General features: G+C 42.9%; 1 protein-coding gene across 4 annotated transcripts in view; it reads left to right on the top strand.

Annotated features, from left to right (window-relative positions):
- Positions 1-21,864: 21,864 nt before the first annotated feature.
- Positions 21,865-26,502, top strand: part of CDH8 (cadherin 8) — a 375,260-nt gene continuing 370,622 nt past the window's right edge. For 3 of the 4 annotated variants that reach the window (XM_059381568.1, XM_059381569.1, XM_059381566.1), the window contains exon 1: positions 23,529-23,618. The gene's annotated coding sequence lies outside the window, so the exon portion shown is untranslated. Of the gene's footprint in view, positions 22,778-23,528; positions 23,619-26,502 lie in introns of those variants that run through there. The other variant, XM_059381567.1, reaches the window with a different exon arrangement.

Here is a 26,502-nt window from a genome sequence, read left to right as displayed (position 1 = left end):
AGGATGTTGCCTGGTGTAATATATTAGTTTCATTAAACTCATGGCCCTAAAAGCTGACTTATACCAGGCAAGGGGAAAAAAAAAAAAAAAAACATGAATTTCTTCACTCTTCCTTAACTTTCATGCACGTGATACATAAATAATGTAAAAAGGTGACTTCTGTGCTGGCTCGTTCTCTCTTTCACTCATTTCCTCGTACCTTTTTAGAATTCTAAGAGCCCTGTCATTGTATCATGGAAAAAAAAAAACATGTTAATTGCGTTTTCAGGATGGGTAGAAGCTTAACAGTAAGGCTAGTTGGAACCCACATAGTGTTTACCACATCTGGGAACTTTTAAAATGTATTAATTCAATCTGCATTACGACTCTGTGAGTTAACCTTTGTTACTATTTCCCTTTAAAGTTGCAATAAATGGGGGCGTCTGGGTGGCTCAGTGGGTTAAATCCTCTGCCTTAGGCTCGGGTCATGATCCCAGGGTCCTGGGATCAAGTCCCGCATCAGGCTCTCTGCTCAGCGGGGAGCCTGAATCTCCACCCCCCACCCCCCACCTGCTTCTCTGCTTACTTGTGATCTCTGTCTGTCAAATAAATAAATACAATCTTAAAAAAAAAAAAGAAAAGTCACAACAAATGAGCAAGATAAGGTCACATATCAAGAAGACTGTGCAGTCAGCACTAGAGTCTCAGCCCCGAGGCTATTGTGTCTGTGCTTCTAACATTCTCTAGGCATAAACTCAGGAAAGGTAAGAGACTGGTGTGTGTGTGTGTGTGTGTGTGTGTGTGTGTGTGTGTGTGTGTGTGTAAAGGTGGCTGCCTGTGCACTTGGGATGGAGATCAACTGAAGGTAAAATAGCAAACCTGTGTCCAGCCTTATCTCCTTTATCCCCTTCGGTAACCACACACATCTACAATGGAGATAGCGTCCTTCCCACTCTTCCGGTAAGGGATTGCGCTCAGTTTGTCTAGGAGACTTCTCCCAGGCGACAAAGTTGCACACAGCACAGCCAGGGTTTGAGCGCAGTGTGTTTACACAGAAGGTGAGACAATAGTACGAGAGCATTGAACAGCAAGCATCACATTTGCTGGAAACGGGGTTCGATTCAGGGAAGGATTTTTCAAAGAAAGAGTACGTGCATAGATCTCAATCTAAAGAATTAGAAGGGAGGAGCCGTGCTCCAGTCAGAGAGAAGAATCTGAGCAAAGGTAGCCCGGCTTGATGAGCAAGAGAGGAAAGTCCAGTATTTTTCAACACCGAGAAGAAGCAGGGGGCTGGTCCAAGATGAGGAGATGTAGGTAGGAACCAGACATTTGAGATCTTAAAGATATGATAGGGATGGCAATCTGTCCACTGAGAGCAAGAGGCAACCACACAGGACTCTGGAATGTGCTTTGAGCAGAGAGGGGAAGGCTGGGAGGAACAGCCATGCGGTGAACATGAACATATTTGCATTTCTGAAGGTTGACTCTACAGGGAGAGTATCTGGCCTGGTGGATGTAGATAGAGCAGGTGGAGAACTCTTGTAATAATGTAGCCAAGAGATGGTGGACCATAAGAATAGAGCAAGGGTGACTGACACAAATGGATATATTTGAGAAATTATAAACACCAGCTGAACTTATGGAGAGATAAGATGGGTGGGTAGAGTGACCAAGAGTCCGGGCTTGGCTTCTGGATGGATGGACGGTGGCATCACCCCCTAAAAAAGAGAAGCCTGGATTAGAACCACCCATTTGGCAGGAAATGTGGAATGTAGGAATTCTAGAGTGTCCTAAGAAAAGTATATTTAATCATATTCAAACATTTTGACACACACTCTTACAGGCATTCAAGAAGAGAAAAAGCAGCACAAAACAAGCACAGTAAAATCTGGGTAACCTACACCTACTGCAGTCATACAATAGATATAAGAGAAATATTCATTTACTCCAGACTCTTAGCAGCTGATTCACTAACTGACCTGAAACTGAGATTCAGGAAGCACAAATGCTTAAATTCCTTTAAGAAGTCAGCACTTCGTTTTCCCCTCTGTAACACTTTAACTGCTCAGATGGAAGAATAGGTTAGAGATGCCAGCAATGACAGTGACCACTCAAAATTATTCCCTCATTTTACAACTGAGAAAACTGAGGTACAGGGAGCAGATGCACATGTATCCAAGGCCACACAGCATTGTTCTACATCACCATTCTACCATTCTACTGACCCATCAGGGATCAGGCAATACAATGACGGGATGTGATGAGAATGTCCTTTATTCCTCCCAGGACCAACACATCGCTGTGAGCCAAAATACAGTATACAGTATACTCAGCATGTATACAGTATATAGTATATACCAGTATACAGTCTATTCAACCAGTATACAGTACACACTATACAGTATATGCCACTGTACAGTATACAGTATACTTAACCAGTTTACAGTATATACCAGTATACAGTATACTTGACCAGTATACAGTATATGCCACTATACAGTATATAGTATACTCGATCAGTATACAGTATATGCCAGCATACAGTATACTTGACCAGTATACAGTATATACCAGTACACAGAATACAGTATACTCAACCAATATACAGTGTACAGTTTATGCCAGCATACTGTATACAGTATACAGTATGCTCAACCAGTGTACAGTATATACCAGTATACAGTGTACAGTGTATGCCAGTATACAGTATGCTCAACCATCATACAGTATATGCCAGTATACAGTATACTCAAGCAGTGACAGCCACATGAGATACTTTCATGAATGGCGCTTTGTTTCTTTATGGGGTATTTGATACATGCAGTAATGCCATGGATATGAGCCAATGCCAAGTCCAATATCCCATCATTTAACTTGCTTAGATCATATTCTGTTCTTTAAACTATTAATTTTTTAGACTTCCTCCTATTCTTTTCATTTTTATTATAAATAACAGTAATTGGATTTGCTTAAGCTCAAGATTCATATCAAAAGGAAGATATGTTTATTTACTCGTGTGTGTGTGTGTGTAAATTTAACTTTAGGAAATTCAAACACTTACACATGATGAGGAATAGAAACTAGCATAGGCCATGGATATTGGGTGATCTAGCAGTCGAGTGACAAACAGAACTGCATATGATTTGTCTTCTTCCTTGCTACACTCATTTGGGAGAATCTGTAAAATTAAAAACTAAAAACTATGCAGCAAGAAAATGGTACACTATCACACCATATAACTTTAAGGTTTCCTTCAAACTGCTGAAAGGAAAAACCTAGATGACAAAACCTGTCCTACATACATGCAGAGTTCGGTATCGAGTGAGGTCTTAGTCCCGGTTTGGGATAGAAGTCAGACATCCTGAATTCCAATCCTCAGTATCCATGCCCGCATTGTGTGGCTTGGGATAAAAAGCTTAAAGTCTCGGAACTTAAGTCTCATCTTATGTAAAAGGGGAATAATAATTGTTCCTACTTTGTGTGGCTTTCTGAGGATTGAGTGAACAAATGTAGTGAAGGGTTGGGTGCGGTTCCTCGCAGAAATGTTAGCCACGCTGAGGATGATGATAGATTATGCAATAAACAGTGGGAAACATCGGAAGGCTTAGTTAATGCTCCGCAGATGGATATAATTTGTCATCATGCTATCAGAAAATAAAATTTCTTCGTATGTCTGGGCCAAAGAAAACCAGATTGGTAATAGTGTTCTGAATAATACCTAGGCTATTTCTGCAAAGAATATACAATTTTTTTTTAGGCAGAGATTGTCTTCTGTGTGTGTCTCTCTCTCTTTAGTTCTAGTTTACTATTCAGTTGATTTAACTTCAGAAAAAATATAATGAAATATGTTTTAAAAAATCAAATAATTATATATATTCATATATATTTAAACTTTTTAAAAGGTCATAAATATTAGTGAGCAGTCATTAAAATTAGGAAACTCAGCACAAGAGGACCAATTTCATATTGGACATTGTAACGATCCTGCTTGGAAGATTTAGGTGGGAGAACACTTTGGTGGAAATTATGCAGGCAGTCAACCAAAAACAGGCCAGGTTCCAGGTTGTGTTCCATTTCCTTGGGAAGCTTATTTAACATCTGTAATCCTCTGTTACCTTATCATAAGATGTGGGGTCATTTAACCCATCTTACAGCTTTGGAAATAGATGATAAAATACATACTATGAATCAAGTACCAGGTATCCAGGAAGAGCTCAGTGTTAAACTCACTGGAGTAAATATAGAACATAAGTGATGTAAAATCACTTGTCTTTTCTTTTTAATTAACTAGTTAACCAGTTCATTTTATAACTTCCATAAAATGAAAGATCTCTGAACTGGACGTCAGGAGCCCTGGCTTTGAATCTTGGCTCTGAGCTGCTGTGGGTCCAAGCAACCACCAACCTCACTGAGAAGAAAGCACAGGACACAAAACTTGTGTGCCAAGCCCCAGCCAGTATTTCCAAACCCCTGGTGTGATTCCAAGCAAGTTCTGTGAATGACACAGATCTCAGCTTGCACATTTTATAAAACAAACATGTGACCTAAATTACCTTTAAGTGCCCTCCTAGCTCTGAGATGGCATCATTACTAACACCTAATGTTTAAAAATATTTACAAATGGATCTCGCCTTTTTTTTTTTTTCTCTGAAAATTGATGTTACGCTGGTATAAGAAGGGGGTAGTTGGGAGAAACTAAGAAGGACTGCTCTAGTTTCCCCTACTGCTTGAATCTTGGGGAAGGCAACCCTCAGAGGCAGATTTTATGCTAGAAAGAGTTAACTTTTAAGAGTTTGTGATAGCTGTGCATCTTTTTAAAAACAGTTTTTGGGTTTTGTTTTGTTTTGTTTTGTTTTGTTTCTGTCCTCAATGAAAAGAAATATATGTCCAGTCACTGGCTGTCGAGCACTGTCAGGAGATTTGTTTATGGCTGACTGTGCCTTTTACATTTGCCGCATCATGCATTTTAATTAGGAGCCCTTACACCTGGGCGCCCTCTCTTCCTGCCACATATAAATGAGTGTGAGGACGCTGCAGAAGACAGTTGTCCTAGATGAAAAGAAAACAGATCTCGGAAAATGGACTGATATGCATAGAAGGAGTTAAAAGCCCAGGGGAAGACAAATGAAGGAGCCAATTTGCACTGAGACAATGTAGACGCTCCCATGTCCGTGGCTCAATTTCCATGTGCAATATTGATCAAAGGGATCGTTGTTACCACGAAGAGTCTTCCTACATGCCAGTTGTACAATGCACGTGTTCTTTTACACATGTGGACATTTAGATGCAGAGGAGTAAAGATATTTCACCTAAAATATGGGGACTAAAAGCCACGTCCTACCTAACTTCATTCGATATATTTCCTCTTCTTCCCATAGTGCTGTGCCTGATATTGCTGTGGCCACATCACCTAAGGGAGGAGGAAAATCTCTGAATAAAAAGGAGGGGAAAAGTGAATTAATGGACAAAGGGAAAGCAAAAAGTGTATTGCAAAATTAAAAATAAAAAAGATCTCAAAGGAAAAAAGAAAGTCTTGTCAAGAAAGATGAAAGGGAAGAAAGAAAGCAGGAAAGAAAATTAGAACAAAAGGCAAAGCAAACGATTGCTGTGAGCCAGAAGGGAAGTATCAGAGATGGGATTTTGTGTGACAATGCAGAAGAGGAAAGAAGGAGCGAGGGGATTTGCTTGTATGCATGTTAAAATCTAACTGTTTCCCTTAAGGAGTGAGTATTAGTGTCTCTTTTGATCAGTAAGTCAATGTTTCAACTGTGTTATCACTGCCTTCCTTGTGGCTTTTAATAATCATTCTTGAAATAGAAGTGTTTTTGCCAACATATTGGGAGATGCTCTTCTCACTTGACTGATTATTTAATCCACCCTGAAGCTGTCTGTCTGTCGGTAGGACAAGGTGTTGGTGCAGATTGAAAGCCAAGAAAGCTAAGAACGGTGCTGACGTCTTAGAGCAAATTAACTTACATAATGGCCCTGTCAATCCACCCGCCCCTCAAATTCCATTTTGTTGGTTTATACGAAACTCCATCAGTCTCTCGTTGGTTTTGCTTTCCTCCCCATGCATCAGTCAGTTATCCCAGCTTCCTCGAACCGTACTCACTGCTAGGCATAGAGGAGTAAGTAGCCTACGGAATATAAAGAACATTTTCACCCCAGCCCCACAGGAAGTGTACGAGTGTTTTTAGACCAAATGTTTCCGCCCTAGCCAAATCCACATGTTGGATACCTAACTCCTCAGATGAGCTCATGAGGGCGGTGCCCGGATGCTATTACTGTCCTTACACAAAGAAGAGGAGACATGAGAATGCTGGCTTGCTCTCTCTAGATCTCTCTCTCACCTTTCACGGGCCCAGATGCGGGAAAGGCCCAGTGAGCACACAGAGTGATGGGAGCCCCCTGCAAGCTAGGAAGAGAGTCCTCCCCAAGGACCAAGTCTGCTGGCACCTTGATTTTGGACTTCCCAGCCTCTAGAACTGTGAGAAATAAATGGTTTGTTTTTTGTTGTTTTTTTTTTTTTTTTTTTTTTTTTTTTTTTTTTTTTTTTTTTTTTTTTTTTTTTTTGGTTTAAGCAACACACTCTAAACTCTAAAGTCTTTTGTTACAGCAGCTGTAACCGACTAAGGCAGCACGTAACGTTAGACAAGAAGGTGGCTGTAAGCCAGGGAGCCAGACTGCAAACAAGGAGTTTTTTTTTTTCTCAGCACTGTAGGCCTGTACTCCGTCAGGACAGAGGGGACTCCTCACCCTGATTTGAGGACATCAAGGAAGGGTCCTAGAGGACATGAAGTGGCAGAATTCCTCCAGATGAGCCTGGTGAAGCGGGACATCTTGAGCCAAAGGAAGCATGTAAGCTTCTTTGGCAAAGGACCTTAATCTAATTGTCCAATTCGGAATGATTTTCAGTGGCTGTCCTAAGTGCAACCCTGAGATAAATCTTGGAAATGAGTCCATGCGCAGCCATGATGAATTAGACGTGTCCGCCACGGTTACAGGATTTGGGGCGGTGTCTGTGTTAACTGCCATATTCGAAGAATTTACAGAATCTGGTGAGCCCAAGCACTAAGTTCCGAGTGGGTGGAGGGGGAGGTTTACACAGGGGGTACCGGAGATGGGTTAGTAAAGGGAATTGGGGGCAGATAAAAAAGACTGTGGATGTCAGGCTGAGGAAATTATACACTGTGAGAAAATTATACACTCATATATTTGGTACTCACTATATTATGTGTGAAAATCCAGTGGGACCGACTTCATTTGACTTAAGCCTATAGCGATTCCATCCGTACAATTTAGACGCTGTCAGTCACTTATCATTTCCCAAATGTTAACAGTCATTTCACACACTCTATTTTCCCTACTGCATACTGCCTTGTGTGCAGTCCATACTTCCCTAAATACTGTGTTCCCTGATTTCCCAGATCTTTTCTAAGTGTGACAGGGCAGGTATCAGAAATCTCTAAGATACTGCCATGTGCTCGAAATACAGCGGTCACAGTGGAAAGATGGTGGAGGCACAGAGATAGCACGGGCTTCTCACCATAGCTGCTTGTGACTGAGTTGGATCTCGGCGATCAGGCGAGATTTCCATATGTATAAACTGCCAGGGAGAGTGAAGAGGAAATTCTAGGCTAAAGCAAGCAATCATTCAGAGAGTGGGATGACAATGGTTGCTGCTGCCTGCTTGACAATACGTAGTCACATGTTACCATGAAATTGTACCCTTGGAATTACAGACAGAACCTACTAAAGCCGCTGACCCCATCACCCCACTGCGGTGCATTTGATAAACAATTATGTGTACCTGCTATTTGCTGAGCACTGAAGTGGGCTCCATTAAAACATAATAAAAATAATAATAATACAATGGAATTTAGAGTGACTGTCCTGGAGCCTATGGCTCTAAAGAAAAAGGAGAAAAAAAATGTAATAGAAAGACAGCGGGTCCAAAATGTACAGTCAAATAAAAAGCAAATTTTTACAGTGCTTTAGCTTGGTTCAAGCCCTTCAATTTTCTTGCCTGGACTGCTGCAGTATAATATCATGGCTAAGGGTAGGATCTCTGAAGCCAGACTCGTTGTGTGTTCATGGGCAAGTTATTTAACCTCTCTGTACCTCAGTTTTACAATCTGTGAAATATGAATCATAAGATTGCCTCTATCATAGGGATTTTATGGGCAGTGAAGGAGTTAAAGGCACTTGAGGTGCACTATTTTGTATTTACTATTGTTCGGTTAGTATCGCAGTTACCTCTTAACCGGTATTCCTGCTTCCCCTTGTCTCTTATGCCGTCTATACTCGCCCAACTTCCAGTGCTGTGTTTTTCCAGGGCTCTCATAGAGGTGATATACCTACACCTGCTGGATAGTTTTCAGCATGAGAGCAGTTGGATAGATGAATGTTCAGATTTCTCAGTCTAACAGATAAGGCCCCATGAGCTAGTCAATTTAACTTTCTGGGCACATGACCCTGTAACTCTCCCCTTACATTCCCTCCATGTATCCTCTTCTCCAGTCACACCTGGGTACTTGTCAGAGGAATGAAGTGACTCCCAAGGTCTGAAGGTGACAAGGATCATCAGAGAGGTTAAGTGACATTTCCAAGTATGCTCTCCGACGCCTAAGCCTTCACTGTCTGCATCAGTCCATTCTGCACAAGTTCTGGAGAGCTGTCATTGTCCCAGCGTCGTGTGCTCACATTGTCTGCCTGTGACACCTGACTGAGCTTTTGAGGACATCTTGTCTTACTCATCTCTGAATTATCTGCACCTGGTACTAAACAGGGAAACAACATGAGAATTAATGCATGCCTGTCGAAACCAGGTAGTCATGTAGACATAGTCATTCATGGACTTATTTTTATATTAATAAGACCCTCTCTTCTAGCGCCTTAACGAACCTAAATACTATTACTGCTAAGCACTCATGTAATGCCTTAGCCATTGATGAGAAGTGCTCGTGGTGAAATTTTTTTTTTAAATAGTTTTATTTGTACTTAGTTTTCTTTTTATTTTAAAGATTTTATTTATTTATTTGACAGACAGAGATCACAAGTAGGCAGAGAGGCAGGCAGAGAGAGAGGGGGAAGCAGGCTCTCCGCTGAGCAGAGAGCCCGATGTGGGGTTCAATCTCAGGACCCTGGGATCACGACCCGAGCCGAAGGCAGAGGCTTTAACCCACTGAGCCACCCAGGCACCCTCGTGGTGAAATTTTTAAAGGGAATGGCAAGCTTGACAAGGATGTCCGCTGATCAGGGAGATTGGGGCCCCCGCACAAACGGTGTGGACTCTAGCCTTTCTATTTCTAATTATGGAAAAAGACAGATAACATATCAGACTTAAAATTTCACCAAGATAGAGAGTTCTTTGGCTTGTTTCTGGTTTTAATAAAAAAAGATCCTAACATCGTGTGTGTGTTGAACACCATATTATCACATACATTTCATATCCTTAGATTTTTACGTCAACCCAGAAGAAAGATGAAGCAAGAGTTATTTCTCTCAAATTACTGATGAAAAGCTTGAGGTTCAGGGAGGTTGAATGAATAGTGGAGGTGGTAACTACGGAACAAAAAAAAGAGGTGAGGGGCGCCTGGGTGGGTCAGTTGATTAAGCATCTGTCTTTGGCTCAGGTCATGATCCCAGGGTCCTAGGTTCAAGCCCCACGTCAGGCTCCCCGGGGAGAATCGTCTTCTCCATCTACCTGCCCCCACCCCCGCTTGTGCACACAAGCCTTTTTCTCTCTTTCTCAAATAAATACATAAATAATCTAAAAAAAGGAGGTAAGAGTCTCTGCAGACATCTACGTGACATTGACAAGACCACCATAATAGATTAATATTCTCCTCTTGTCTGACTCAATGGGCGGGAAGAAATTCAAAGGGCAGGTAGAGAAGAGAATGGGGAGGGTCCCGTTACAATTTATCAAGTTAGGACTACCAGGACATCATTTTTTAAAGCCAAACACATGGAAAGAACAAAAAAAAAGCAATAGCTATTTCACTGTCTAAATGTCCTGCACCTAGTAAGTGACAGAGCCCAGAATATGTCCCAGATTTTCCGACTCCAAACTTGTACATTCTCAAAATGCTTTCCAGAATTGTGTGTTTTGCATCTGGCCTCAAAAAGAGATGTGTATGTTTTAAAATTGTGAATATCCCCACAGGAGTACCCAAAACCTTAAGACCTGGCTCCACCACACAAACCCAAGAATCCAAGGGATACCAAACAGTATTTAGTATGTATTCCCTTTTCTATTTCTCTCAATCTCTGTTTTTGTTTTCTTTTTTTCTCTCCACTTCTCTTTGTCAAAGTGCTTTTTTTCCCCCTTCACACAGTAGAGTGCTAGTCAGTAATTCAAACAAAAGGAAAACATAAATGGTACTTCAGTATTAAGTCCTAGGGGACTTAAGTGATTTATATTCTCTTTCTTCAGCAATATTTGCTATAAAGCTACTGAAGGTAATATTTAGAGGAAGTGGATATTTTGCCACAATTTCACCTCTTAATCCTTAGAGCATTTCCCTGATATCTATCAGCAGTTCATAAAGACTTTAACACTTTATGAGCAATCTGTTGACTTCCCTTTGCAACGGCAAGGAAAAAAAATAAAAATAAACTCTCATCGAAGAGGACTCCATGTCTCCTCAAATGAAATTGGGAGATAAACCAAATAAAATAGGCACAAAATAATGGAAGTAAGTTTTCGTTGTTTTCACATACTCTGCTCCAAATTTGTACACGGGGAAAATTTATTTGATTTATTGAGTTCAGTCTTTTCTGAGAAAAAGAAATTCCACAGGGATTTTTATCAACCTATGTCGAGGATGTTAACCGAAGATGATGATTATTGTTTCAACATATTAGTGGGGGGAGGCAGAGAGAGATACAATAATATAATACTGTTTGTACCTGAAGACTAAAAGCATTTCTGCTATGTCCACTGGCATAGGTTATACTGTTCCAATTCTTTATAACTCCCAGACCTGACATTTATATTTTTAAGAGTTGATTTTATAGGAAATCAAAGTAGAGAAATCTGGAACATTTGATATTGAATAAAAACTTTAAGCTCAGAAATAGTACTTTAAATGTGTATACCTCCAAGTTTAAGGGGACAATTTACTTGCTAATAGTACATTGAAAGGCTGCTGATTTAATGCAGTGCAGTTTTTTTTTTTCTTCTCTCCAAGCTGCAGTCATTTATGTCATTCTGTGTCAGTTTTTTTAATGTCTGTACACCATCTGTGTGATATAATTTTTCAATCAACTCCCTTCTTTAAGAATGTAAACATTTGTTTTGAAAGGGAACTTTGTATCTATACCCAAGAATATGAAAATTATTTGCCCTTGCCATAAATACAAGGTAAGTTTAGAAATAAAATAAATGAATGCAAAAAAAACAATGTTCTTACATTCTAACAAGGCACTTGGAGTCCGCTTAAGGCTCTGAGCCTGAGGCCAGCATTTTGCTTGTTAGAGGCCAGCAATGACAGGGAACTGAAACGTCCCCTCTGGACATAATGAGAGGGTTGAAAGAGAAGTGGAAAGCAAGTAACTTTCCCACCAAGTGATTCGGTGATATTTATTCCCCATGTCTGTGTCCCGTCGGAATCACCACAGGGGCGCGCCACCTGTAGTAAGGCAAACGCTGGGGTCTCCTAACAAGTCTGGTCTGGGCAGCCAAAGGTGCAATTCCTTTTGGAGTCTCACATTCTTCATCTGAAAAAGGGAGATCTTACCTGCCTTTCTGAATGGTAAATACCAATATGTACTGGTTGTTCAATTAGTTGTAGTTTCCGTCAGTCCTCAAAACGGATTACTTTTCCTTCTCTCCTACAAACACAAAGACTCCATTCATCCCTGTCCTCACTCTTTACATATCCTTTCTTTGTATAAAAACTCCCTTCTTCTTAAACTTGTGTAATTCACTCATTTTTGCTAGAAGATTCTGAGGCTTTTGTAGTCCTGAGGAAATCGAATCGTATATCCAGACAGATTCCATAAGGTTATCTGCCTGTTCTAGTGAAAGCTACACTGGGAAAATAAATAGAAAAATAGGACAAAAAATACTGGTAATATAATAAAATACACGTTAGCCATCTCTGTTAGGGCAAAGGGGAAAGATTTGGAGAGCAAATGAGACTTTGAAATCAAAATGAGACTATGAATTCACATCATTTGGGTGTAAGATCATGGGGAAAAAAAAATAAGTTCCTCTTCTTAAGGCAAAAACAGCTTTTTAAGTCCCATTAGGCTCCTTTAAAAAGGCTTCTTGAACATCAAATATCTTTTCCAAAACACTTCATTGATTTAAGTGTAAATTAATCAGTAATGCATGGTTTCCATTTCCCTTAGAATACACAAGGATTTTTACATCAGATGCAAAATGTCTTTCCTGTTTTCCATCTCCTCAAAATTGGAAAGGGTGCTTTAGGTACTCAAAACTGACTGAAAAGTGCTAAGCCTTGCCCTTGATTCTTGCAAAGCCTAAGTGGTGATTTTGGCACGAGATTTCTTTGGTCGTCTATATGAATACTAAAGGAACAGGCTTTCTTAGAATTCCAAATGGAAAAGAAGTAATTAATAAGCCGTGCGACCTTGGTGATCTTTCCAGACAGCAGCAGAGCATCTCAGGAAAAGATCTCAGATTGGTTTCCCTGGCTTCAACTCTGACTGGATATTTCTGGTTTCCTCATCTGAAAAATGGGGGTACTGGACAGGGTCCATTTATCTTGCAGCTTGCTGTGGGATAGATTCGAGATGATAAATCAACAAAAAGTTATCGAGCATCTTTTCTGTGCTACCGGGGATTCAAAGATAAATGGACAGAATACTTGTCTGTGGTCTTCAAGGAACCTCCTAGCTCTGGAAGAAGAAAGCAGTCTAGGTATCTATGAGAGTTCTATCTTTGGGCTGGGATGACATGTGTGAGTCTAAAGGCTACAGAGACCGTGTACTCTGCCCAAAGGGTCACTAACTTCCTGAAAGGAAACTTGTCTTGTTGACACTCAGGTACTACATTATACAGCACAAGGAGCAGACAGATTCGCAGGAATACTCGATGCCATTATCATCATTATTACTGCTGGTATCTCTACTACTATTATGCAAATCAGCAGTTGGGATGTGAATTATTTCCTGATGTTCACTCTTAATCGTGTCAGTTGGAGGAATGATTTTTTCCCCCCAGTCGTTCAGCCTTAGTCTGTTACCTGCACTGTTCTATTTCTGCTCTAAGAGATTGAGTTTCCTGGTTTTGTTTCCTTTCACTGTGTTTTGCTCTCCCCTTTTCTCCCTCTCTCTTTTCCAGTGAAATCTGTTCTCCTTGCTGAGCTCCACGTACCAGTCTGCTGAACCATCTGATTTTTCTAAGTCCAAATCTGGGTCTATTTCTAGCTAACTGTTGACACTAAGACCATAGTTATCTTTGCAGTCATACTCATTTATTCATTATCTTAAATAATACAATTCTTGAACATTGACTCTGTGTCAGGCTTTGGGCTAGGTTTACATACACAGATAGGGATAACAGAGTCTCTGCTGTCAAGGAGCTCAGAACCAATCTAGTGAGTGAGGCAGACAAATAAACATAAAATGATAGGACAGGGGGTTTTGCCTCTAGGGGTGGGCAAAGAGGAGTAAAGGTGTATAAATGGGGACATGCGTGAAGACTTAAGATTGTAAGTCATATCTGGAAAGAAAAGATCCACCTGGAAAGAAAAGATGGCTACTATTTGTTGAAACGCACCCTAAGAGAGGAAGAAAGCCATTTCTCCACGCTTAGGGTCTGTTCAACTAGCTAATTCCAATTGGATTGCCGGAGTATAGAACCAAGCCTAATGGCAGTTCCAAGCAGTGTCTCTGGGGAGCTTGGATTCCTTTATAATTACCAGAAGCACCTCAGGAACACATCTCCAAATAAACATGCAATCTATGTCGAAACAGTGTTCTTGCTGTCCAAATTCATGATTCATGTTCTAGGCAAGTGTCCTGAAGGAACCACATCATTTTACTCAGCCTGACTCCGACATTTCTGACCCCCGAGTTCTTCTCCTAAGACCTTTCCACATATAAGGATCTTCAGGCTCTAGGGTCCAAACTCCATGGCTTCCAGATAGTTGAAGCTATGAAAAGTCCCCAGAGTTCATCAATGAGGAAATGATTTGGGGTTGTCCCACTATTTACAGGATGATTCTCCTCTGAAGCCCTCCTCTGGCCAAGGACTCACCTACAAAATGTTCAGAACACTACTATGAAGACTAGTGGCCCATCCTTTTGCCTGTCTAAATTCTAATACTCTCCTGACTTAAAACAGCATATTTCACCAGAGAAGTAGGCGAGCTCTCCTTCCATTAGGACATAGGCCCTGGCCCTTTTTTTCCTATCATTTATGCCTTGAGAACCCATTATTTCTTCTCTAGTTCGTTAAATGCAAAAATATCAGTCCATATTTCTTTGCCAGATCATGAGATTGAAGCAGGCCTCTTTCTAACGTTAGCTGTCTTTCATCTTTTGTTAATTAGGGCGGGGGATGAAATAGGGGAAAAAGCCCCACAATTTTAATCTTCAAGAAGGCACACAGTTGCATGAACAAGGTATAAACTGTTTTAAAAAAATGGTGATTTGAAGATGAAAGGCTGATTTTCCTGGAGCTCAGAATGTGTTGGAGAACAGCGGATGATACTAAAGGACGAACTGAGGTCTGACTGAATGCCCTGTGCAGCCACAAGACAGAATTGTACAATTAAGAGTAGCCTCACTGTAGGGATCTTGGATGGATCTGTTCTCTGGCCATCTGCTCTTTTCAGGTAGGTATTGATAGGCTTGCCTGAGAGGCAACTAACATGTATACTGAGAACTAGACATTTTTTTTTTCTTTCACTGCATCCTTTAATGCAACAACTCATCAAGCATGCAATACCTTATGCACAAAGCCACACAAGACTCAGAGTGGTTATAAAACTGGTTAACCAGCTAACTGGTCTAATTCACAGAAGCACTTCTGTGTTGAGCCAGGATTTGAAACCAGATCTATGACTCCAAATGTCTTGCTCTTTCTGGCAGGTTTCATACCTCCTAACCCTCAAGTTAACATTTTCAAAGGAACAAGGATTAGTTTCGCTAGTGCATAGACCAAGAGATTGTGCTCTGAACTGATAGTGGAGAGATGAGCAAGGCCAATTGAGATTTAGAGAAGTGAAACACATTTCCCTTCACAATTTCTTCATCTGAAAAATAAGGAGGTTATTGAAAATGATGCAATATATGCCTACCAATCCCTAGAGTGCCCAGCAAGATATTAAATACTCACTCTAAGAACACTTAGCATAACTCCTAGCACCACTTATCACTTTCTATTGCAGAAAAGTGATTCTAGGTCTTATGTAATTTGGGGGAAGAAAATGACTGGATGAAAAATAAGGTGTTCCCTGCTCAGACACAATGAGATAATTTGGGGGAAGAAGGTCAAAATATCATTATGGGGGAAAAAAGAAGAAGAAGAATGAGGACAAAATTTAATAGGCTCCTTCCTTTTAGCAAGTCACATGTATTTGTTTCCTCTGCTTTTGGAGAATGCAAGTCAGTCTTTTAAACCTGCGCTTGAAATGAGTTGTTTCTGTTTGGGATTTCCTGCCAGAAGACACCAGAGGATGTTTTAGGGTGCATCCGAAAGTACGAGAGTACAATTATTATTTTTCTTAAGTTGTTGTTTTTATCTGATTCCCCAACAATCCTCATTCCAAAAATCGGCATCACACAAGAGCTGCTTTGAAGGGGCCTCTGGGGCTGCATCAGTGAGCTAAACTCCAGGGTGCTAAAATAATTCAAGCAAGACAAGACAGATTATTAGACTGAGCAGATATTAGGTGAAGGGAGTAAATGTAATCTCAACAGAAAATGAAAGTAGACCTTTATTGGACTGCATTAATTTGGATCTAAGTACCTGAAGTATTTTTTTCCAACCTGTCTTCCAACTTCCTATCTTGAAGATTATTCAGATTGTTAGCTTAATGGTTTTTCCCTGGGCCATATTTACAGGAACAAGTGACAACCTGTCAAACCCTTTAATGAACAAAGAGTAGGATCTGGTGTTGGTGTTTTTTTTTTCCCCAAGGATGAGAATATATATATTTCCATTATAATGTATATATATATAATATTGACATATATTATATATATAATATTTATATATTATATAACCTTAGGCTCATAAGTCAAAAGTCTTACCCAGTGCTTTTCCTATAAAATGAAGACATGGAACAGGATGGTCTCTAAAGGACCCTTTGGCTCAGAAAACATGTGACTCTATGAAACTGAGGATGAGGAAATAATACATCTTCTCACCTCATAAGATTATTGTTGCAAGGATCAAATAAAAGAGCTGCTGCTTTTAGAAATATATGAAGGGCTATACAAATTTAAATAGGAATAGCAGAAGTGTGCCTTAACCTTGGACTCCAGTACTAAGGAGTAAGCAAGACTTCGGAGGCCATTTGGTTTCATTATTCTCCAAATGGTCTTCAGAATGGTGTTTGTTATGCTGAGTTGGAATCACCTTACTTGCTTTAAAAAACAACAACAAAAAAACCCCCCACATTCTCAGGGTTCCTGGCTGGCTTAGGCAGAAAAGCATGTGACTCTTGATCTCAGGTTCATGAGCTCAAACCCCACTTTAAGTGCAGAGATTACTTAAATAAACTAAAAAAACAAAAACAAAACAAAACAGTCCCAAAAAACAAAACAAAAAAACACATCAAAAAAACACATCCTTATTGGAAAGCCAGATTCAGTTGGTTAACCATGGAATCTGAGATCTATATTTACAAAACCACATGCAATTAAAGGTTCTGATTGGTTTGGGAGTGCATAATGTTAAGTTTATTTTATATTACAGTGTGCGTCCCTTCCATAATGAGGTGGTACATTATTTAAAAATAGTTTTAGTCACTTATTAGTATTTTAATACCGAGAGATAGTACTAAGCTATAATTTTGAAAACCCTGGGTTGAAATTGTACTGTTTAACTTGTTAGCTGTGTGACCTTGAGCAAAACACTTAACTTCTCTGAGACTCTTTAAAGGATACCAACAATGCCCTTTTCATTCACAGTGCCTTAATAAAAGAGACACCATATGTAAAGAAACAAATGGAATGTGTTATAATGTTAGCTCACCTTGCTCTTACCCTCTAAAATATCATAGCTATTAGGGGATTGGTAAAACACAGTGCTGCATAATAATCATACTATTAGTAAATAAATCTCTGAGTTACCTAACAGGTGTTTTGATGTTCTACCATCTGAACAGATGCCAATGCATGTTTGTTTACAGGTATCTGCTTCTCTCTCCAAGACTAAGTGTTTAGTGGGTGGCGTTTGGGTGAGTAAAATTACCTTCTGTTATTGTTAGCTTATTTCAAAATTTAGGGAGATATGCCCAAATGTATGTCTTGTAGGAATTTCGCCTTACCATTTAGCTGTATTTATTCACACACAGTCATGTTTGCAAAAGCAAGTACATTTTTCTTCTCCAAATATTCTTTCCCATTTCCTACCATTCCAAGTCTCTGGAGCCAAGCCACTATTTACAATAGAGTTGTTTTAACGACATGTTTATGAAAATACAGATCCTGATCACAGTTTCCCTCCGGACGACCAAAGAGAATTTGAAACCCTGTTAGTAGATGTGAGATAAAAGGCGGGTTCAACTGGATATCATATTGTATCTGAGAAGCTGATATTGTTTTATAAACCTCAATTAGGCCTCATACCACCCCCCTGAGGCAAGAAAGAAGTATTATGCACTTTTATGGAGACACACACTGAAAACCCATGGAGAGGTTAATCAATTTGCATCACATATCTCAGAACTGGGCTGCAGTGAGTTAGGAACAAAACGGAATTTCTTCCTAGGGAGCAACTTACCTTCTTTTATTTGCCTGATTACTACAGTGTATGAAACTTCTGGAAAATTATGATGAATGTTCAAAAGAGACCCCTGAGAAAGGATTAGCATTTGTTTCCCAGTTTAGTAAATGAGTGATTTGTTTTTCATGCAAAAGCAACAGCACCTTTTTTGTTTTGCCAAACACTTTGGTGGAAATGACCCCTTGGAGGAAGGGGAAAAGGGAAAGCAGAGCAATGCAGGAATTAGGAAAGCAATTGGCAGAATATTTCTTTTTCTTTCTTCTTTCCACCTCTTTCGACATAGCAACCTGCGCAGATACTGCACGCTAGAGGGCACTTGAGGTAGAAGGAAAAAAGTCTCGACACTGCTCTAACAGGACCAGTTGCCTTTGCAAGCCGAAGCCCACAGCCTAAAAGCAGGGCTTCCTGTTTTCTCCACGGCAGGCTGTTTCTGATAAACGAATGAACACCGACAACAAAAAAATCCTTAGATAGGACTATGCAGCTCAGATTCATCAAGAAATTCTGTTCATATTCTTGGTCATGTAGTTTCGTTTCAACTTCTTGGAGCATTTGTCAAATGTATATGTGACATTCTTCTAATACCCAACTTGATCACAGCTCATCAGAACTATCAAATCCATTTGAGGCGTAAGAAGAGATATGATGGGCTCCCAGCACCCTCTACCCTCACCCCATACTCTGCCACCTATACAGGGGTCAGGAGATATGAGCCTAAAGGTGCAAATTGCAGAGGACGGTAATCTAAACCAGTCTTAAGATCAATTAAATTAAAGTATTATATGTAATAGAGAGTACTGTCTGATAAACCAAACAGCTGTTACCCCATGGCTCCCACTTTCACAGAGGGGTCTGGAATCTTAATCTAGTGGTTGCTCAGTTTCAGAAAACAAAAATGAAAAGACAACACAACAAAACCAAACCAAAAATGCTAAGTGTATCATCTACAAAACCCGGGCTGGCGTATTTGTATAGCTTTGTTCCAGTCGCCTCAAATCTATCTACTGCCCCCTCCACCTTGTGTTTCTGTGCAGAAGCTGGATTGGAGCTTATCTCTTTTCTAGCACCTGGGAAGATGGGAGATAAGGCCATTTTGAACAACTTCTCCAAAATGCTTTCAGCACAAATGTGGTTTTCAGAAAGTGTTTACACCTCCATTTACGGAAAATATAATGGCAAGCTCATGATTAGTAATTGCAGTCAATATTAAGAGATCCAGGCCTAATTTCAGGGACAGCTAAATCCAGGAGTCAAGAAACACAGAGCATCACACGTCTGAATACCAAGCTCAGTGATGATTTGACGCCAAGAATCCATCAACACTTCTAAAGAAATCAGTCTAGTTTTTCAGATCCTGTAATAAATAGTGGTGAAGGAATCACATGATTTAGTGTGCATGCAATTTTCTTTCTTTTTTTTTTACTTTATTTTTAAGATAGTATTCTGTCTTAGAATATTCCAAGACAAAAACAGTAAGTATTCATAAAATACACCACTTTATATTTATTCTTCTCTCTCTCAAAAAAAAAAAATATATATATATATATCACCTGAGAAAGGAAAAGCCTAAGGCAGTGGTTCTCAAAATATAGCAAGCAACAGAATCCCCTGGAGCGTTTGTTAAAACCCAGATTGCTGAGCCCCACCCAGATTCAGGGTATGAGAATTTGCATTTCTAACAAGCCTCTGAAGATGGGGAGGCAGTGTCTGGTCCAGAGATCAGTGTGAGAACCACTGTAATTGCTCACATTCACTTAATTTGAGCACTAATCACATCTTTTCATGATTTTAGTAAAGAGGCTGATTTAAAACAAACTCTTGAAGAAAAACTTTCCTACATGTACTCAAACATTTACAAACTTCTTAAAACTGCCTTCTTAATTTTTTTCATTCATGTGATTTACTCTCCAATATCAGAATTCAAATTAAGATTTCAAAGTTTCTTTTGCCTGATGCCACATTTGCTACATCACTTCTTACAACCCCTGCCCCCCCCCCCCCCCCCCCCCCCCCAAAAGAAGGCACGGTGGTTTTCAGATTTCTTCATTGGGATTTTGTAACATGAAATTTGGGAGGAGTCTGCATTCCTGGAAAATATATCAATTGGTATTACATTTCTGTTTTGGCCTTCTTCATATTTCTTTCATTTAAATTTTTATTTTAAAATACCCCAGGCAGGAATTACATTGTGAAATATTTTCACTCATGGAATTTACACTTCTCAACCCTCCCAGGAGGAGGAAGCCCACAAATTCATTAATTAATCTAAATTTAAAAGGAAGCCAAGAAACCTACAAGTTCTCACCATTATTCCATGGTAAACACCTATTTTTGTGTGTTTTTTTTAGTTTATTTCAGTTAATTATGCAGTCAAATGCTATACCCCTGAGCTATACCCCCTATTTCAGTTAATTATGTACTGAAAAAATAGAAGAACAAAGGTTTGCATCTTAATGTAGCAAAGAATAGGTATGTTCCATTCTACCATTTTCTGCTCCAAGGAGAGAAGGTGGAGTCTCCTTATTTTTACCACCTCTTGCCAGGGTCTGCTTCCTATAAGCCAGCCGATTCTTCACTCTCCAACTAGCCAGTCACTTGGTTTACTGTCTGCTTTAGTCACAATTATAACCCAAGGTCTACCGTGGTGAAAAAGAAACACTGAGTTTCTCTCCATGTCATTCAACTGCAGTAGAGTCCTTGTCTGCCTGTCACTGAAATCCAGGCTGGAGACATCCTGCCTTATCCCACTCTGAGCCTCAGTCAGCCAAGGTTATTCTGAATGCCATCCTCCCCCCCCCCACACCCACCGCCCCCCCCCCCCCCCCCCCCCCCCCCCCCCCCCCCCCCCCCCCCCCCCCCCCCCCCAGCCCCAACTCCTTCCCTGATTACACTCCTGCCCTATCAGATAACTCCTCACCCTTACTCCCCCGCAATGCTCCACAGCACAAGCAATTTCAGTCGCCATTCTAAAAAGCCTGTGTAGCACAGTCCTCTTCCTGCTGGAAGGCTGTAACCCTGGAGAGGATGTTGAAAAGAAAACACTTTCTTAAGGAGTTAGGCTCTCACCATTGTGACATTACACTGCATCCTATTAAGTGTGGGTGGAATTGTTAAGGAGGCAAATTCCTTGTCTTTCAGCATCCCTGATTATTTTAGAAATATCCTTATAGGGCTTTTTAACATTATCCTAATCCTCTTTCACACTGCTTAATCACCCAGACCTCTCCTAAGAATTAGGAGAAAATTATTAGGAAATTCCTACTGCAGTGCTTTGAGCAGAGATTAGCACACATAGAGAGGGCTACCTTGAATTCTAGTTGCAAAAATCCAGTGAAGACAATGTATGGAGCTGCTCTGGGAATACGTGCAGATAAGGTGAGTCAAAATAAACTCATGTAAACCCTGGGTACCTAAAGCCACTGAATTTTGTCTGTCTTCACCTTGTCAAAATAGTTGCTGCTATTTAAAAAAATAAAATATATATATAAATATATAAAAAAATATTTTCCTTTAAGAAAATGAGATTTGGGGATACTGTCTAGGTCTACCATTCTGGCTTTCTTTTGAGATGAGTTTGTTAGTTGTGACGGTTTCCAGTCTTCAGTAACACAAAACTTTTTTAGTTCTCATAAATTTAAGAAAGTTCCCCAAGGAAAGGCATGGACATTTGTGCAAACTGCAAATGAATGACTTAAGCACAACCCAAAATATGATCTATTTCTTTTTTCCCCTAGGGATTTCCTGGTCTACCAGCAGTTATGATATGATTGAGGTTTGACTGCTGTTCCTTTTTTCCTTTTTCCAAGATAGAATTAGCCAACTCCTGAATACTCTACAAGCAGACACAATCTGAGAATGAAGAGTTGCTTCCTGCTGTGTGTGTGTGTGTGGGGGGGATACCTCCTGGTTGTCTTCACCTCTCCCTCTCTGAAATAATTCACAAAGTTCTTTTTGCCCATAGAATGTGAAACAGACATGAGACTTATAGTCAATATTCTTTTAAGCATTTCACAATGGGATGTTAGATGCAACATACACACACACAAAAATGTCAAATCTGCATAAAACATTATAAGCATATTGTGCCGATTTTCTCATTCTGTTCACTCTGTCTCATTAATTTGAGCCAGACAGTACAAGCTCTACAGACGTTGCTTCTGGTTCTCTGCACCCTTTCCCCCTCTGTTTCGGCTCTGTCCGCACATAGTAAAACCATTCCCCAGAGCTCACCTCAGGTGCACAGGGCACGGACTAAATCACGGTAGCCTGTGGAGGACAGTTAAAACAAAACCAAAAAAGGATTAGTTCCTCTTATTTTTCACTAATTTTATCAAAGGAAGATCATCCTGGCTGAATATTGCTATGTGTTAGCCTTTACAGGTGAGGCGAAAACAAACCAGGAGCTCCTCATTTATGATCCCTCCTTCCTGTACTGGTTCTACCCAGGATAGCCATTTCTCAAGACCCGTGTGGAGTCCATCAGAGGGCTTGAAGGGGCCACAGACCACAGACAGGGCACCTCTTAGTGGTGGCAGAGGAACTGAAAAAAAAAAAAAAAAAAAAAAAAATGGTGCCTGCGAGCAGATCTGGAGGCCGGGGCACACTGAGAAGACCTAGCAATCGCTCCCTTTATTTCCCAAGCAAGTTCTGCTGTTCTTTTCATGCCTGCTTACTGCGCGCCCTTCCTGGCTGCCCCTGTGCCCTCCTCAGTCCCATTTCCCTGAAGGAGTGGAAGCCAGGGGGTGCCAGCAATGCGCTCCACCCACAAGACCACGGCATGCCACCTCTGAGCCGTAGCCTCTGAGTAGTAGGCAGCGGTCCGCCAAGCACCCCACTCTGTCCGCAAGAGGCTCTTGGAAATACGAGGTAAGCCGCCCACGCGCACCCCTTGGCCCCGCCGCGTCCTCTGCCGCCCACGGAAAAACGGTTGTGGGTCACTGAGACGCTTTTCCAGGCAACGCTAGCCCCAGGGCTCAGGTGAGACTCGGGAGAGGCAGCTGGCGGGTTCCTCCTCCGCGCGCCTCTGATCCGCTGCCAGCTCTCTTCTCCCCGAGCTCGGCCCTCCGCGGGCTGCGCGCACCGCACGGAAGGGCGCATCTTCAGCCGGGGCTCCGGCGGCGGAGACGCGCGGGGCGTGCTCGGGAGCCAGGAGCGAAAAGTTGGGCGCCCACTTGGAGCGGGGAAGCGCGAGCAATTGCGCGGCAGCCGAGGGGGGGAAGGCAGGGAGGGGGCGGGGAGGGGGGGGAACTGCTTACATGAATTTCCAAGTGGTAGACCTGCCTCTGCGCTCTGCCCAATGAGATCCGTCAGGGGAGGCACCCGGCTCACTTTTCCACATCACTTCACAGTTACATTTGGCAGGCAGGCGGGCTCGCACGCTGGAGCGCTCAGCCCACAATTAGTGGATTTATTCGGAATCTCCTTGCTTCCTCGAATCTCCTCCGCCGTCGCCGGTCTGTGCACAGACGGTCCCGCGCACGCACCCGCTCGCTGCACTTCGGGCTGCGGACAGCCGGAGCCCAGCGCGCCCGACCCGCGTCCCCACACCGAGCCCCGCAGCTCCGAGAGGCATGAACGGAATCCGGAGGCGTCTGCCCAGCGCGCGGGAACCGCTCGGTGCTCGCCGCTCTCGGGAGTCGACCCCGAGCCCCTGCAGCCGTTTGTGAGCCAGGAGGCTTGGCATTCGCCAGCGCGGAGACCCTCGAGAGTAAGTGGTTTCCCCCTGCCCCTCGTTTTCCTCCAAGCGCCGAGGACCCAGAAAGGACCGTTTCCTTTAAGAATCCCCCTACCCCTTCGGACACCTCGCGAGTCTCTAACCCGCCCCCCACCGCCTCCCCCCTCCCGCCTCCATGGTGGACGCGGGTTCCAAGCCCAGGCGTGGGGGTGAGCTGCGTCTTCTTTCTTGATATGCACAGCTGACGGGGCCACCTCCGGGCTCTGCCTGATGATTTGGCAAACTGCTCCTGACAGGAGATGCTAGGGAGTAGCAAGCAGGCTGTGCCTCTTTAGTTTTCCAGCGGGTCTCCCTCTCTGCGGTCGCCTGGCGATTTCGCCCCCTCGCCAGGCAGGCAGGCGACGCTGCAGCCGCGCGCCTTCACTGCGGGGTCCGTGCGGTGAATGGGAAACACCCGCCGCTGGTCCCGAGGAGGGTGCGAGCCCGAGAGGAAAGGAGGCGAAGGGGCCTAGGTTGCCCCTTGGCTGCCTTGGTGTGTATCTCCCGATCCCCGAGGACAGGGAGGGCGACCCCCGCCTGGGGGCTGCGGGCGGCGCGACCCAGCCGCGCGAGCCCCAGCGCGAGGCTTTCCCACAAGTGGCTGCTCCAGCTGGCGAGGCGTGGTGCCCGCTGCAAACTTGCCGGCTCTCGAGCCGCTCCGCGGCTCTGCAGTCGCCGAGACGCTGGCCCGAACCCAGGCAGGACCCCACAGGCGGTGTCCTTTGCGAGCCCGCGAGGCAGCCCTCACCGAGGCGCCCTGAGCCGGGGACTCCGGACCCTCTCTGCCGGCGCCGGCCGAGCGGGCAGCTGCGCCGTCTGGCGTCTCCGCGCTCCCTCTCTGCGAGCACTCGGGGGGCGGGCCGCGCTCCCTGCCGGCGGAGAGGGCTCTCGCCCGGCTTCTGCCAGCGCGTAACAGGTTCGTAAGGGACCCACTCCCCTTCTGCCAGGTTCCAAGCGAGGCGGGGAGACGGCGGAAACCTGCCGCCGCCAACGCGGATGCCAACAGGTCCCCACAGTTTTTCCTCCGCTTCCCGTGTCTCCCAAGACCAAAGCGTTTCCCACCCAATCTGGTAAAAGCCTTAAAGTTTTGTTCTCGTGGACCCTTCCCCGCAGGCCCTGAGGCGGCGGCTCGTGGAGGGGTAGCCGTTCGCCTCCGCGAGCGGAGATGGCAGCTGTTTGCTTGGGTTGCTCAATGCAAGAAATCAAACAGCATTAATTGTTTATTGTTGCAAACGCGCAACATTAGCCCGTAATGGAAACCCAGGCTGGCAGCTGCTCACTTCAGGTCCAGTTCAAGAACAGAGCTTATAACCAAGCCAGCGCGAGGAAGAAAAGGTCCTTCCTTGCAACTTTACCGCCCCTTCCTGAAGATTCCACAAGAGTTTCCTCTTTAAGAGGCACGATCCGACCATCCTTTAGCGCGCCCGAGCTGCTAATCAGATCAGCCGGCTGCTTGCTTTCACCTGGCTTCACGCTGTTTGCGGGCGGACGGCGGGGAGGCGGGGGCTTCGGAGAAGGTATGCGGGAGCTCTGCCCTCTCGGGTCGGGTGCGGTCGCCGAGCCGAGAGGAGGGACCCGGGGTCGGGTTGGGGCCGTTGTGAAGCGCCTGTCCTCTTCACAGTGCTCCTGACGGCCATCTCAATGGTTAACAACCCTCCCGGGGCTGTCACCTCCGGCTTCATTATGGGAGCTTTTCAACTGGAAAACTATATGTGGGAAAGAGATATTTATGTAAGATTCGAGAGTGGGATTTTCCATCCATTCAACCTCGCCGCTGTACCTCACTGCATGCAAAATGAGCCCTGTCTTTCAGGCTCAACACAACTGAAATTTCTGCCCTGCTGTTGCCTTTCATCAGCTGTGTCCAGTTTTGCAGGCGTTTTTATCTGGGGTGCGCGCGCGCGCGCGCGCGTGTGTGTGTGTGTGTGTGATGTGTAACACAGAGAGGGAGAAAATTTTACCGAGAGGCCTGATACCTTTGAAGGATGTTCTTTAAGGGCTACATTCCCCCCCCCCCCCTCAAAGGGAGTTCTCCATAATCATCCTGTCCAGACATGTTTTCCACTTCCTTGAGCTCTGTGGCTGAAAGAAATTCTAGGTCTATCCCTCTTATTAAATAATAATACTCATAATAATAATCTAGAATTCTGCTTTAGCAGATTTGAAGATCCCCATTACATGGTCACTTCATGCTGGAGCTGTTGCATGATTTTAAACCACCTTTGGTATATATATATATATATATATATTTTTTTTTTTTTTTTTTCCTGGACTCTGAAGAGCGCTTAGACTCTGTTTTCTCTGAAAACAGAGAAGAGCTTCTCCAGCAACTCCAGGGATTGCTTTATTGAGGGCTGCCCAGTGTAGTTCATCTTCTTCATTCCATTTCCCCCCCCACCAGTCAAATGAGTGTCAGGGTATCCTGTGACCATCACAAATGGACCATATATTTTAGAGACGCTGGCTAATGTTCTCTGAAATCTGTGCTGTAATGCTGTCATTTAAACTTTTACTCTTTCTCTCCGGCAACCTGGATCTTGTATTTCCAATTATTATTACTATTATAAATCACTTCAGCTTTATAATCCACAGTCTCCCCAAACTCTCAAGATTTCATTTGGGTAAATCTCTCTATGCAAGCCTCTTACCGTTTTTCCCCCCTACTGCATTTTTGGTGCCTAGGATGCATTTTTTGAGTTCTTGAAGGCATTACGAGTTTTGCCAAACAATTTTACAGCAGCCCTCTCTAGAATAGCAGCTCCATTTGCTTGCTTTACATATATCAGCTCTAAAAGAAAGGAGGTCTTTAACCGGAAAGTAACTTTATTGGGGCATCATGGAGAACTCCGTCCAGACAATTCATCTAATGCAACCCCTT

Source organism: Mustela nigripes, chromosome 17 (assembly GCF_022355385.1).
Source record: "Mustela nigripes isolate SB6536 chromosome 17, MUSNIG.SB6536, whole genome shotgun sequence".
In the NCBI taxonomy this organism is placed as follows: domain Eukaryota; kingdom Metazoa; phylum Chordata; class Mammalia; order Carnivora; family Mustelidae; genus Mustela; species Mustela nigripes.
The sequence above is the reverse complement of the archived record's forward strand: the minus strand, read 5'-3'. Positions and strand labels throughout refer to the sequence as shown.